Here is an 11,440-nt window from a genome sequence, read left to right on the forward strand (position 1 = left end):
CATTCCATTCCTTTCTGGCCTGGTGTGTTTCTGTTGAGAAATCAGTTGATATCCTAATGGGAGATTCCTTGTAGGTAACTTTCTGTCTCTCTCTGGCAGCCTTTAAGATTCTTACTTTGTTGTTGATGTTTGCCAATTTAATTATGATGTGTCTTAGTGTTGGTCTTTTTGGGTTCTACTTGTTTGGGACTCTGTATGCTTCTTGGACCTGCATAGTTTTTTTCTTGCCAACGTCAGGGAAGTTTTCTGTCATTATTTCTTCAAACAGGTTTTCCATTCCTTGCTCTGCTTCCTCTCCTTCTGTTATCCTATTATGTGGATGTTGTTTTGTTTTGTGTTGTTCCAAAGCTCCCTTAGGCTCTCCTCTTGTTTTTTAAGTTTTCTTTCCAGTTGCTGCTGTATTTTTTCCTACCTTGTCTTCTAATTTGCTGATGTGGGCCTCAGCCTCTTCTAGTCTACTGTTTAAGCCTTCTATTGTGTTCTTTATTGCAGCTATGTTGTTCTTCATTTCCTCTTGTTTCCTTTTCATGTTGGTGACATTCTCATTCAGCTCCTTATAATTATCATTGAGTTGTGTGTATTTGTCATCCAGCCCTTTGAGCATCCTTATAACCATTACTCTGAATTCTTTCTCTGACAAGTTACTTGCCTCGAATTCATTTAACTCCCTTTCTGGTGATTCTTCTTTTTCTTTCCTTTGGGGATTGCCTTTTTGTCTCCTCATATTTTGCCATAACATTTTAATTGTTTCTGTGTCCTAAATCCAACTGCTTTGCTAACCAGGTTCTTTTCGGGGTGGTGCTACTGGTGTGATCTCTCAGGTCTCCTGGGCTTGGTAATCTAGTGGAGCTTCCTACTTGAGTTATTTGGGTTCTGTTGATGTAGTTGGATCTTGAATGTTAGTTTCTTATTCATGGATGAAGTCTCATCATGAGTGGGCAATGTGACTCACCCCAGCTTCGTTGTACAAGCTGTTTTGGATCTGATTGTGGTTCTGGCTCTTGTAGAAAAGGTTGTCTGAGATCTCAGTGGTATGTGCTCACTGTGGGTTCCCAGAGTCCATGGCCTTGGAAGAAGGAGTCCCCGGGCCTGAGGCTCAGGTACTGTGATTTTGGCCGGTATGGTGTGTCTCTTGCTGGATTAGTGTTACTCTGCATCTCACTACAAGGGGCCTGGAGCCCATGACAGTGTGGGGTGGGTGTCTCATAGTCTATGGTTGAGGCAGTGGGACTCTGGCCAAAGTGATTTCCTTCTTTGAATCATGAAGGGGTTTAGGATTGAGCAGCTGGGGGTGTGGGAATCTCAAGGTCTGTAGCTGGAACAATGTGACCTTGTCCAGGGAGGCAAGTCCTCAGTAACTCACCAGGTTGTCCAGAGATAGGTAGCCGGGAGTGGGATGCCATGGATCCTACTGAGGGAGCCATGCGCCCTTGGTTGGAGAGACACACACCTAGTGGCAGCACACAGAGGGGTCTAGGAGCCGTCTGCAAGGGGTGTGTGCTCATGGGGCCCACACACTGGATCAGAGTGATTGTGCTGTGTCACCAGCTCCTTAGAGGAAGAAGTCCCAGTTTCTGCTTTGGGGGATGTGCGCCCTTGGTTGGATATGCACGCCCAATGGCTGCTTACAGAGGTGCCCAGGAGCTGTCTGCTGGGGCAGTGGGCTCAGGGGGCCCTTGTGCTGGAGCGCTGCTACCACGGGGACTGGATGCCAGTGGCCAGGGTTGTGCCTTGCAGTGGCTCAGAGCAGCACCCAGGGGCCACCTGCCAGGGTAGCAGGCTCAGGGGGCTTGTGTGCTGAATCAGTGTAACTGCAGTGACAGGAGGTCAGCAGCTGAGGAGGAGGAAGTCCAAGTTTCTGCTGCTGGGGCCTTGAGCCCTTGGTTGGATATGAGTGCGCCTAGTGGCAGCTCACAGAGGCACCTGGGAGTCGCCTGCTGGGGCGGTGGCCTCAGGGGGCTTGCGTGCTGAAACCACGTGACCACAGTGTCTGTGGGTAGGCAACCAAGAAGGGGGAATAGCCCTAAGCATTGCTTGGGGGAAATTTATAGTAATACAGCTATACCTCAAAAAAGAACACAACAAGAATAATCTCAAACAATCTAACCTATACCTTAAGGAACCAAAAGACAAGGGGAAAGAAAGAAAGAAAGAAAGAAAGAAAGAAAGAAAGAAAGAAAGAAAGAAAGAAAGAAAGAAAGAAAGAAAGGAAGGAAGGAAGGAAGGAAGGAAGGAAGGAAGGAAGGAAGGAAGGAAGGAAGGAAGAAAGGAAGAATGGAAGAACAAACAGTTCCTGAAGTATGTAGAAGTGGGGAAATAATAAAGATCAGAGTGGAAATAAATAAAACAGCAAAAAAAATTACAAAAGATTAATGAAACCAAGAGTTGGTTCTTTAAAAAAATAAAATTGATAAACCTTTTGCCAAACTCATCGAGAGGACCGAATAAGTAAAGTGAGAAATGAAAGAGAAGTGACAACTGACACCACAGAAATACAAATGATTATAAGAAAATACTCTTAACAATTATATGCCAGCAAATTGGACAACCTGGAAGAAATGGATAGATTCCTAGAAACATACAATTTTCTAAGAATGAATCAAGAAGAAACAGAAAATCAGAACTGACCAATAACTACTAACAAAACCGAACCCAACAAACAACAAACAAATGTCCTGGACCAGATGGCTTCACAGGTAAATTTTGCCAAATATTCAAAGAATTAATGACTATCCTTCTCAAACTATTTCAAAAAAAATGGAAGAGGAAGAAAGGCTCCCAAGCTTATTTACGAGGCCAACATTACACTGATTCCAAAACCTGATAAAGATATACAAGTAAAGAAAATTATAGGCCAATATCCCTGATCAACATAGATGCAAAAAGCCTCAGTAGCAAACCCAAATCAGCAATATATTAAAAATGTCATACATCATAATTAAGTGGGATTTATTCTTGGGATGCAAGGTTGGTTCAATACCCACAAATCACTTCATGGGATACACCACATAAATAAACTGCAGGATGAAAATCATCCAGTCATATCCATAGATGTCGAAAAAGCATTTGACAAATCCAGGTTCCACTTTGCATAAAAACTCTCAGCAAAGTGGGACTAGAGGGAACATACCTTACTATGATAAAGGCCAAAAAAGTGGCAGACTATACATACAAACCCACAGCTAACATTATACTCAGAGTAAAAAGCTAGAAGCATTTTCCTTAAAATCAGAAAAAAGATAAGGATGTCCACTTTCAACACTTTTATTCAACATAGTATTGAAAGTCAAACCCACAGCATGCAGACAAGAAAATCATACAGAAAGCATCCAAATTGGAAAGGAAGAAGGAAAACTGTCATTATTTGTTGATAACATGATACTAAAGATTCCACCAAAAACTCTTAGAACTGTTAAATAAATTCAGTAATGTAGCAAGATGCAAAATTAATATTCAGAACTCGATTGCATTTTATACACCAATAATGAACTATTAGAAAGAGAAATTAAGGCAACACTCCCATTTACAATTGAGTAAAAAAAAATATCCAGGAATAAATTTAACCAAGGAGGTAAAAGACCTGTACTTAGAAAATTATAAGACATTGGAAGTTCTGGTCAAGATGACAGAGTAGGTAAATGTGGTTACTCACATCCTCCCACAACCACATCAAAATTACAGCTAAACTACAGAACAACCATCATTTACAACTGCCAGAAATATGGCTGAACAGAAGTCCTATAGAGATAGAAAGAAGCTACATTGAGACTGGTAGGAGGGATGAAGATGGGGAGTCAGCTGGTTCCACATCTATGTGTGGTGGTTAAACATCAGAAGGGATATCTGGACTGTGAAAGTCCTCCCATGAGGAGTGAGGGGTGCCAGCCCCACACCAAATGCCCTCAGCCCAGGGTTCTAGTGTTGGCAAGAGAAATTCCCATAACTTCTGGCTATGAAAACCAGCAGGGATAGTAGCTAAGTGAGACAGAGGTCAGCTGGAGACCCAGATGTGTGTGTGTGTGTGTGTGTGTGTGTGTGTGTGTGTGTGTTTGTTTCTTTCATCTCTCTCTCTCTCTTAAATCTTCACCTGAGGATATTTTTCCCATTGTTGTTTTTTTGTTTTGTTTTGTTTTTAGAGAGAGAGTGGAAGAAAGAGGGAAACACATTAATTGGTTGCCTCCTACATGCACCCTGATCAGGGCCGGGGCCAGGGAGGAGCCTGCAACTGAGGTACATGCCCTTGACTGGAATCAAATCCAGGATGCTTCAGTCCACAGGCCAATACTCTATCCACTGAGCCAAACCAGCTAGGACCCAGGTGTTCCTCTTAAAAGGCCTGAACCTGGACTTACTCAGAGTTGTTCTGAGCTTTAGGGTTGGGGTAGCAGCTTGAAAGGCACCAGAGACATATGAGGAAGAACTGAATTGTCTGGAACCAGGGTGAGGGCTGGAGGGGCAGCTTCCTCCCAGAGTGATGGCAGGGGCCATTGTTTCTTTGCTGAGACCTTTACCCCACAGAGCTTGCAGGCAGGCGCCATATCTGAGTCTCAATCAACCTGGCTCACACTGTTCTCCCAGCCCTGGTAATTCCCCGAGACCCTGCTCCACCTAACTTTCAGGCCCACCCAAGGAGTTTCTAGTGGCTTTCCATAAAAATGGTCTTTCTTGGCTCATGCTGCAGACTTTCCTAAAATCTCTTAAACAAGCAGCATCTGGCCTCAGCATGCCCCATAGCTCTTGCTAAGTGGACCCAGGCCTGGCACTAGTGGCAGACAGCTTTGGTTTGCAGCTGGGTCTCTTCTGGGCACCTCCAAGCCCAGCTCAAATAGCAGCCATCTGCAGATTGCTTTATACCTCATGCCATATGGCCCTGAGCAGGGCACAGGCAACAGCTGACCTTGGCCTGCACCTCCCAGAAGGCTCCAGAAGTGATCACACCTGGTGGACAGTATCAGACCATGCAGGAGGATCACCTAATCACCTCCACAAGCAATACATTCAAGGGATGGACATAGCGGGCATCAAAGCCCTGCTGAAGTGAGTCCTGCTTTACAGGGTCAGTCCCTGCACAGCAGCTCCTCTGCTGTGGTCTTGGTCAGTCCTTATTGCTAATCAGCCTGATAGTAAATCACTACTATTGTCATGCCAACAGTAATCAGGGCTCAACTACAACAGGAGGTTGTGCACAGCCCGCATATGGGGCACACCTGGAGTGTCCAGATCTGGAGACTGAGGAGGCTGTGCCACTGGATCCTACAGGGCACCTACTACATTAGGCCAGAAGATGTAGCAGCTTTACCTAATACAAAGAAACAAGTACAGGGAGGCAGTGAAAATGAGGAGACAATGAAACATGTCCCAAATGAAAGAACAGAACAATATTCCATACAAATTCAAAACAAAACAAAAAACAAACAAAACAAAAAAACCAGAGACAAGAAGTGCAAAGTTAAAAATACTAGTTATAAGGGAAGATCAATGAAATTAGGGCAGGTATTTTCAACCTTATCATCCCATAGCACACATAACCTGATTCCTAAAATTCTGCAGCACACCAAAAAATATATTTTTTGCCACTCTGATAAAAATAGGTATAATTTGCTTCAGTCACACTGTTGTGTTGGATGTTGTCATTTTAAAGTTTATTTGTTGATTTTAGAGACAGAAAAAGAAAGAGAAACATTGATTTGTTGTTTCACTTATTTATGGATTGATTGGTTGACTCTTATATGTGCCCTGACCAGGGATCAAACCCATAACCTTGGCCTATTGGGACAATACTCTAACCAACTGAGCTACCTGGCCAGGGATGTTGTCATTTCTAAATTTGACAATCTAAGAAAAAAGAGGTATTGCATGTTTTAAAAATCCTTGCAGCACACCAGTGTGCCATAGTACACTAATTGAAAATAGTTGACTTAGGGAAAGAATAGATAAACTTGGTGAGAACTTCAACAAAGAGATAGGAAATATAAAAAAGAATCAGTCAGAAATGAAGAATACAATAGCTGAAATGAAGAATAATTTACAGGGAATCAGCAGTAGAGTAGATGAAGCTGAGGTTCAGATCAGCAATTTGGAAGATAAGAAAGCAGAAAACACCCAATCAGAATAGCAAAAAGAAAAATAATCCAAAAAATGAGGATAGTTTAAGGAATGTCTGGGACAACTTCCAGAGTACCAACATTTGACCTAGCCAGTTTGGCTCAGTGGATAGAGCGTCACCCTGTGGACTGAAGGGTCCTGGTTTCAATTCCAGTCAAGGGCACATGCCTCAGTTTCGGACTCGATCCCTGACCCTGGTTGGGTTATGTGTGGGAGGCAGTCAATCGATGTGTCTCTCTCACATCGATGTCTATCTCTCTCTGTCTCTCCCCCTCCTTTACACTCTGTCTAAAAATCAATAGAAAAATATCCTCAGATGAGGAATGAAAGAAAAAAGAAAAAGAGTACCAACATTTGCATCGTGTGTGTGTCAGAAAAAGGAGAGAGAGAGAGAGAGAGAGAGAGAGAGAGAGAGAGAGAGAGAGAGAGAGATTGAAACCTTATTTTAAAAAATAGTGACAAAAAACTTCCCTAACCTGGTGATCAAAATGGACATACAAGTCCAGGAAGTACAGAGAATCCCCAACAGGATGAACCCAAAGAGGCCCACACCAAGACATCATAATTAAAATGCCAAAGGTTAAAGTAAAGATTAGGAGAGAATCTTAAAGCAGCAAGAGAAAAGCAGAGAGTTACCTGGAAGGGAACTCCCATAAGACTATCAGCTGATTTTTCAGCAGAAACTTTGCAGGCCAGAAGGAATTGGCAAAAAATATTCAAAGTGATGAAAAGCAAGGACCTAAAACTAAGATTCCTCTACCCAGCAAAGCTATCATGTAGAATTGAAAGTTAGTTAAAGAGCTTCCCAGACAAGAAAAAGCTAAAGGAGTTCATCACCACCAAACCAGTATTACAAGAAATGATAAAGGGTCTTTTTTCAAAAGAAGGAAAAAAAAGATTAAAAAAATAAATAATAAAATGGCAATAAATACATATCTATTAATAATTACTTTAAATGCAAATGAATTAAATGGTTAATCCAAAGACATATGGTGTCTGAATGGATAACAAAACACTTGTTCATTGAAGCATTTATTTACAATAGTCAAAATATGGAAGCAACCTAAGTGTTCCTTATTGATGAATGAATAAAGAAGATGTGGTGCATATATACAATGTAATGTGACATAGCCATAAAAAAAAGAGTAAAATCTTGCCATCTGCAACAACATGGATGGACCTGGAGGGTATTGTGCTGAGTGAAATAAGTCAGACAGAGAAAGACAAATGCCAGATGATTTCACTTTCTGTGGAATCTAAAAAGCAAAATAAACAAACAAGAAGAATGGAAACAGACTCATGGAAATAGAGAACATTTTGAGAGTTGCCATATGGGAGGGGTATTGAGGGATGACATTTCAACAGTAATAAAGGCTTGACTACAAAAGGAAAGTGTACATAACCTATATGGAGGCACACCTTGAGTGTCCAGCTTGGGTGATCGGGGAGACTGTGGCACCGGGCCCTACAGAACACCTACTACATTAGGCCACTCTTCCAAGCAAAGGAGGTGTAGCAATTCTAACTAATACATAGAAACAAACACAGGGAGGCTGAAAAATTGAGGAGACAAAAACAAATGAAAGAACAGAACAAATGTCCAGAAAAACACCTAAGCAATATAGAGAAAGCAATCTCTTAGATTCAGAATTCAAAACACTGGCTATAAGGATACTCAATGAAATTAGTGAGAACCTCAGCAACATAAAAAAGGACCAGCCAGAAATGAAGGATACACTAACTGTAATGAATAATTTACATGGAATCAACAGTAGAGTAGATGGAGACGAGAATCAAATTAGCAATTTGGAATGTGAGGAAGCAAAAAACACGCAATCAGAACAGCAAAAAGAAAAAATATCCAAAAAATAATATTAAGGGAGCCTCTGGAACAACTTCAAGCATACCAATATTCACATAATGGGTATGCCAGAAGGAGAAGAGAGAGAGCAAGAAATTGAAAACCTACTTGAAAAAATAATAATTGGCAACTTCCCTTATTTGGTAAAGGGAATAGACTTACAAGTCCAGGAAGCACAGAGTTCCAAACAAGGTGAACCCAAAGAGGCCCAAACCAAGACACGTCATTATTAAAATGCCAAAAGTTAAAGACAAGGAGAGAATCTTAAAAGCAGCAAGAGAAAAGCAGAGAGTTACCTAGAAGGGAACTCCCATAAGACTGTCAGCTGATTTCTTAGCAGAAACTTTGCAGGCCAGAAGGGATTAGCAAGAAATATTCAAAGTGATGAAAAGCAAGGACCTACAACCAAGATTCCTCTACCTAGCAAAGCTCTCATTTAGAATAGAAGGTTAGATAAAGAGCTTCCCAGACAAGAAAAAGCTAAAGGAGTTCATCACCACTAAACCAGTATTATATGAAATGTTAAAGCATCTTTTTTAAAAAGAGGGGGAAAAAGAATAAAAAATATGAATAATAAAATGGCAATAAATACATTCTATCAACAATTGAATCTAAAAAAATACAAATGAACAAGCAGAACAGAAACAAACTCATAGATACAGAGAACACTTTTTAAAAAATTATTTTATTTTTAAATTTAAGTATATTTACATGCAATATTATATTAGATGTACCACAGTTTTCTAATCCACTCATCTGCTGATGGGCACTTAGCCTGTTTCTAAATCTTAGCTATTGTAAATTGTGCTGCTATGAACATAGGAGTGCATATATCCTTTCTGATTGGTGTTTATGATTGCTTGGAATATATTCCTAGAAGTGGGATTACTGGGTCAAATGGCAGTTCCGTTTTTAATTTTTTGAGGAAACTCCATACCGTTCTCCACAGTGGCTGCACCAGTCTGCATTCCCACCAGCAGTGCAAGAAGGTTCCTTTTTCTCCGCATCCTCTCCAGCACTTGTCATTTGTTGATGATAGCCATTCTGACAGATGTGAGTTGGTACCTCATTATTGTTTTGATTTGCATCTCTCAGATGATTAGTGACTTTGAGCATGTTTTCATATGTCTTACAGAGAACATTTTGACGGTTACCAAATATGAGTGGGATGGGGGAAGAGATGAGAAAAGTGAAGAGATTGAGAAGTACAAATTGGTTGTTATAGAATAGTCATGGGGATGTGAAGTACAGCATAGGGAATATAGTCAATATTATTCTAACTATGTATGGTGTCAGGTGGGAGTGAGATTTATCGGTATGATCACTTAGTAAGTTAAGTAATGTCTAATTAGTGGGGTGTACACCTAAAATAATATAAAAATACTAGAGGCCTAATGCACGAAATTCATGCAAGGGGCTCGGCCCTCGCCGCTCCGGCAGCTTGCCTCGGCCCTCACAGCCTGGCTTTGTCTGGAAGGACATCCAGAAGGTCGTTCATCTGTCTGGTCTAATCAGCATATTATGCTTTTATTATTATAGATATGTCAACGGTAGCTAGAAATGAAAAATGGTTTATTAAAAAGAAAAATGAGCAAAGGACCTGAATAGACATTTCTCCAAAAGATAGCCAACAGATCTAAAAAGATGCTCAATGCCACTAATAATTATCTCACACCTGTCAGAATGGCTATCAATAAATCAAAAAACAACATGTTGGTGAGAATGTGGATAAAAGGAAACACTCATGCTCTGTTGGTGGGATTGAAAACTGGTACAGCCACTATGGAAAACAGTATGGAGATTCCTCAAAAAATTAAAAATAGAACTACCATATGACCCAGAATTTTCATCTCTGAGTATTTACCTGAAGAAATCTAAAAAACTCATTTGAAAAGATATATTCACCCCTATGTTGACTGCAGCTTCATTTACAATAGGCCACTATCAATGTAAGTGTCCATTGATAGACTCATGGATAAAGCAGTGATATATATATATATATATATATATATATACATATATATATATATATATATATATATATACACACACACACACACACACACACACACACATATGTACAATGAACTATTTCTTGGCAGTAAAAATTAAATCTTACCATTTGTGACAACATGGATGGACCTAGAAGGTATTATGCTAAATGAAGTAAGTCAGACAGAGAAAGATAAATACCATATGATTTTCCTTATTTGTGGAATCTAAAAAACAAAATAAATAAAACAGAAACAAACCCATAGATACAAAGAACAAACTGATGGTTGCCAGATGGCTAGTGGGTTGCAGGGCTGGGTGCAATAGGTGTAGGGATTAAGAAGTACACATTGTCAATTATAAAATAGTTTGGAGATGTCAAGTACAGCATAGGGAATACAGTATTTGACAGTTACTGCAATAACTATGTATGGTATCAGGTGGTTACTAGACTCTTCAGTAGGATCAGTTCATCTATAATAATCTATAATAATAAAAGCATAATATGCAAATTGACCAAACGACCGAACAGCAGAACGACCTTCTGGACTACCATGCTATGACACCCACTGGTGCCAGGCCAGCCAAGGCAGGTGCGATGCGATTGGTTGGGGGCCTGGCCATTGCCCCATGATCACCCTGCAGAGGGAGGCTTAGGCCACCAGCCGGTGGGGTGATTGATCAATCAGGGGGCTCTACAATTGCCCCAAAGAGGGAGGCCCAGGCCACCGACTAGCAGGCTGCAGCAGGTAGGTGGGGCCTCCCTCTTCCACAAAATACCACGGCCTGGGCGAGTCTATTTTGAAGAAGTGGCGTTAGAAGAAGTTTAAGTTTAAAAAATTTGGCTCTCAAAAGAAATTTCAATCGTTGTACTGTTGATATTTGGCTCTGTTGACTAATGAGTTTGCCGACCACTGTCCTAGGGTGAGGATTAAAAAAAAAAAGGAATTCTGACACATGCTACAGTATGGATGAAATCTGAGGACATTATGCTCAGGGGAATAAACCAGAGACAAAAGGACAAATACTGAATGATTTCACTGAAATGAGCCTCGAGCAGTCAAATTATAGAGACAGAGAATAGAATGGAGATTGCTAGGCTGGAGAAAAGAGCACTGGGAATTATTGTTTAATTGATATTGATTTTCAGTTTTTCAAGATGGAAAGTTCTAGAAATGGATTGTGGTACTGGTTGCACAATAATATGAATATACTTAATCACTGAAATGTGGACTAAAACGGTTAAAAATGTTAAGTTTTATGTTATGTGTATTTTATCACAATAAAAAAATAATAAAAATGAGTAAAAAGGCAAACCACACAGAATGGAAGAAAATATTTACAAATCACATGGATTAATATCCAGAATATATAATGTGCTCCTAAAACTCCAAAACAAAAAATAAAATAACCAAAAAAATGGGCAAGGGATTTGAATAGACATTTCTCTAAAGAAATGTTCAATAAGCACATGCAAAGATA

Source organism: Cnephaeus nilssonii, assembly GCF_951640355.1.
Source record: "Cnephaeus nilssonii genome assembly, chromosome: 5".
NCBI classification, from domain to species: Eukaryota; Metazoa; Chordata; class Mammalia; order Chiroptera; family Vespertilionidae; genus Cnephaeus; species Cnephaeus nilssonii.